Source organism: Phoxinus phoxinus (assembly GCF_949152265.1).
Source record: "Phoxinus phoxinus genome assembly, chromosome: 5".
Taxonomy (NCBI): domain Eukaryota; kingdom Metazoa; phylum Chordata; class Actinopteri; order Cypriniformes; family Leuciscidae; genus Phoxinus; species Phoxinus phoxinus.
In genome coordinates, this window is record NC_136880.1 from 27,058,132 (window position 1) to 27,062,827 (window position 4,696).

The 4,696-nt window shown below is 38.1% G+C and overlaps 1 long non-coding RNA gene across 1 annotated transcript; it reads left to right on the forward strand.

Moving 5' to 3' along the window:
- Positions 1-274: 274 nt before the first annotated feature.
- On the forward strand, positions 275-4,457 carry LOC306998086. Its single transcript, XR_013797509.1, has 3 exons — positions 275-491; positions 1,443-1,517; positions 4,251-4,457. It is a non-coding gene; the product is annotated as an uncharacterized lncRNA (long non-coding RNA).
- The last annotated feature ends 239 nt before the right edge of the window (positions 4,458-4,696 follow it).

Here is a 4,696-nt window from a genome sequence, read left to right on the forward strand (position 1 = left end):
ACAACAGTAGAGTGTCAGCAAGATGAAGATAATGTTACAGTGAGTGATTTCACTGTTCTATATGATTTGTTTCTACCCACATACAGAATATAATAACACCATGGAAAACCGAGTCAGAAATTGTTGTCATTCTGAGGGAGTTTGATTCGTGAAATCTCATTCATGATATGATGTATTATGCATCACTGCACTGAAAAAAGTGCATATGGCTTGTTGTTATGTTAAATAACTTTTTATACTTGATCTGACTCAATAAATTCACTTTTCTGCCTTGTCGTTGATCTAATGTAAATTAATGTAATTGTCTTGAAGTAAAACTAAGTGTTTGGGTGTAATTTAAACTAATTGCTTTAAATCAAATGACAATTTTACTTTCATATTCAAACCACGTGACTACTGACGTCATCGACTTTGGGGCGAGAATTTTCTGATCGGCCGACATCTTGTTTTGCTGCATCTCGGTGCGGAATGCGGATACATTTTCCACGTTGGTGAGTAATAAGTTTTTACGGGGGGTTTTCCTCAGTTTTATCGCTGTTCATTTACACTTGTATGATATTAAAGTAGAATGTGATGCGTTAATGCCTGTGTTTTGTTGAGTAACGTTAACATTAGCCTGTTTGTTTTATTTAAAGACTGGTCAGAGTCATCGTAACGTTATATTTCTAGTGTAACGTTAAGTTAGCTATAACGTTAAGTAAACGCCGTATAGCCATTAATAAAAACTTTAGTAATAGATAATTTTTGGATTATTACTTCATATTATATTTTTACATTATAAATTTGGGGGTTTTCTGCATTGAAAATTACGAGGCGACCGCCTTCGTTAACCGTCAAATGTCTGCCACCTTCCGGCTATGGACAAAAACCAGACAGGCAGTCACGACTAACGTTAATGCTCAGATACGCCTGTCACAATAATTAAATAATCTGAAATATATCACACGTCTGTCTCATGATCCTTCAGAAATTGTAATATATTGATTTAAGTGGTTTTACGCCGTTTCATAGCTTGTTGTGACTCTTGTAACTGTAAGGGACAGAAGAAACTCGTCTTCCCGCCCGCTGCAACTGTCAATCATTCTCCATTTGGCATTCAAACAAACACTGCGTCGCGTTCAGACAGCTACGGTAAAACTCTAATCGTCTACCAAATTTAATATTCGTGACAGCCCTAGCTCAGATACCCATTTACCAGTATATTGTAACGTTAGGCTATATAATACATTGCGTGTAACTATCTGATTTGCGTTCATTGAGTGGATTGCATAAGTTACAGTTCCTGACATTTGATTGATAAAGAAACATGGTGAATGAGAAATAAAGTATGAATAGTAATTTATACATTAAAATAAGCCAAGTATCCTAACAGTTTAGTTGGTGTGGTGTAACAAGTTATTATATGCTTTAAGTCAGATGACAAGTTTGCGTTCCTTTTTTAGCTAACACGTGACTACTGACGACGGCCTGTGAAAATTCTGATCAGCTGACATCTTGTGGTGGACAAATTACATATGGTGAGTAATCTAAAAAATGATTTAGAGTTTTTTTTATTTATTACCATACATGTATAATCACAAGGATCAGTTAACTGATTAATATTTGTATTTTTCAAAGTCGATATCAGAGAAGTTAGCCTACACTTTATCAATAAATGATGGAAAAAGTAATTAATGGACACGTTTTACATTTCTAGTATTTTAAAAAGTTCAAAGTTTAATTAAATCTTTGTGACTATATACTGTGTCGATATGGTCCTGGTAAGTTGTTTATTTTGCGGCATAAAAATATAACAGCTTTTTAGTGTGCAGGGTACTTAAAGTTACTTACAGTAAAGCACAGACATGAATAAATGTGAAAATAAGAACGGTAGGCTATGTGCTTGATAAAAAGAGCACGATAAGACTAAAACACATAAGTACTTGTTCAATGCCTTTTAGACACACAGCACTAAATTGAGCTCTTTTTAATGTCATGGTGTTTGGATGGTCAAAGTAGGGATGTGACAGTGAGGATATTTTCCAACCCGTAAATCGACGTGTGACAACACCGGTAATTACTGTTATGCACCTAGTCAAAAAATAACAGGTGTTGCTTCTGAACACCAGTAACACCCTCTTTAGGGTCTAAATGAAAAGTTTGTAATATACTTTAATTAAAAATTCTCATTAGTATTGTAAGAAAACACTCATTTTACCTGGTCAAAAACAGCTCTGTTTTCAGCACGCCGTTTAAGTGCATGTGTCTTTAAATGATAATGAGCTTTGCTCACCCCGCCTCTCTGTTCTGTGCGTACACCGTAACATTATAAACGTAGGATAATGAATTATTTTGATAACGTTGTATATGTAAAACAAACTGTAATGTACCTGAGTGTAAAAATAGCTGCATCCATCGTGAAGTCAGCTAGCGATTTGCAAAGATTAAAGGTTGTATCAGCAATTTCAGGCCCAAAAAAAAGATCACATTCATCTAATCTTTCCTAACGGTCCGCTAGCTGCCCGCCCCATAGGCAGGCCGTCAAAAAACGCGTCTCTTTAGGCAGCCTAGGCTCTGAGATCTGCACACAAAAACAATCGGTTTCACCAACACTCAAAACCAAAATAAAGTGTTCTAACCAATCACCGACAGGGGGTGGGTGTTGTGAGGTTTTGCGCTCGTGCATGGCTGCACTTGAAGTCGTGTGCTCACAACACCCACCCCCTGTCAGTGATTGGTTAGAACACTTTATTTTGGTTTTGAGTGTTGGTGAAACCGATTGTTTTTGTGTGCAAATCTCGCTTAGAAGCATTCTGCTCATAGACAGTGCTCCAGTATCAACAATGACGCACGCGGGTCTGTGTTGAAACGCTGCTGTCAATCAACAATCATGGGATGGGCGTCCGACCATGTCACGTCACTAGGTCGAACGGCTTGATTTGAGAGGGGGGGCGAACATATAAGGAGATTAATTTAAAAAAACACTGGATGGATTTTTATCATTTTATGGTTGTGTGCAGGCACTGCCAACACACATTTCAGTACAATCAACTTGTAAAACTGCATGTACCATTATATGACCCCTTTAAAGGGGGTTTTAAGAAGAAAAAATAATCTGTACCAACTAACGTTATTTGTGTTCCTGCTGCACCTCCAGAAGACGTGAGTGTAACGTTTTATTAACCTTTATATTAATCTTTGCAAAGATTCGCTTGCACGCTTCATGATGAATACGGCTATTGTTTACACTCAGGGTACATTACACCATGTTTTTTATGTACCGGTACGACGTTCTCAATATAATTCATAATCCCATGTTTCTAATGAACAACGCGTTATGGTTATTGTGTTATTACAGACTGTGTACGCAGGTGTTAAAGTTAACGTGGTAACACTACACTAAGCTTACTTTTGTAGATGGTTTATAACAGTTACTGATTAACACTGCATAGATAACGTTACGCATTTACAAGCCTACATTTACCGGAAAAAGGTTTTTAATGACCATTAGCTGTAACATCAATCTGTCAATGGACTAACGTATACATCAGTAAACGCATAGCGTTCGTATCTCACTACTCTACCTTGCCAGTAAACACAAAGATAGATCAAAGTGACATTACGTTAACCAACCATTCAGAAACGTCCTGTTCGAGAACTTAATTGTTGAACTTCGGGCCGTCATCTTGTTCAAATTGATACGGTTGCAAAGATATCCTCAGATTCCCGCTGCCATTCTTTCTCCACAATATACCCTCAACTGTTGTCAAGGCAACACTCCATGTGTGTTGTCAAAACTGGGCGGGGTGAGCAAAGCTCAATATCATTTAAAGACATACGGTATGCACTATAATGGCGTGCTGAAAACAGAGCTGTTTTTGACCAGGTAAAATGAGTGTTTTCTTACAATACTAATGAGAATTCTTAATTAAAGTATATTACAAACTTTTCATTTAGACCCTAAAGCAGGGGTCACCAAACTCGGTCCTGGAGGGCTGCTGTCCTGCAGAGTTTAGCTCCAACCCCAATTAAACACACCTGAACCAGCTAATCAAGGTCTCACTAGGCATACTAGAAACTTTCAGACAGGTGTGTTGGACCTGGTTGGAGCTAAACTGCAGGACACCGGCCCTCCAGGACCGAGTTTGGTGACCCCTGCCCTAAAGAATCATATTAACTTGTACAAAAATGGCATTATATGACTCCTTTAAAAAAACACTGAATCTTTCTCTTGCAGTCTCTCACTTTCTCTGTGCTTGTGTGTCTTTCAGATTGCCCAGAAAGACGAAGCACAAAGAGAACTTGGACAGGCCACCATGGCGGTCTTTCTGCTCCGTGAAAATGGTCTAAGCACTCCCATGGAGTGCAGCATTGTCATTGATGGTATGGAGATTTTGCCTGAATTGTCCTCAGTAGCGTCTGCTTATGTCATGATGTTTGGCATCATTTACGCCCTGAACTTGAGGTATCCTGAACAACTTAAATATACCTTTGAGGCAATTCAAAAAATCATCATGGACATAGAAAGCAGGCAGATGTCGCGGAAGGTGCAAAACCTCTTCTCAAAGCTCCAGGAGTAAAATCTTCTAAGACCCAGTAGTCTGAACCTGCATGCTTTTTTTTTTTTTTTTTTTTTTGTGGTTTCTCAGTATGAAAACCACGTTGTTTTACAGTGCAGAACAAGTAGTTCTTGATTAGCGGAAATGTTATTGATTTC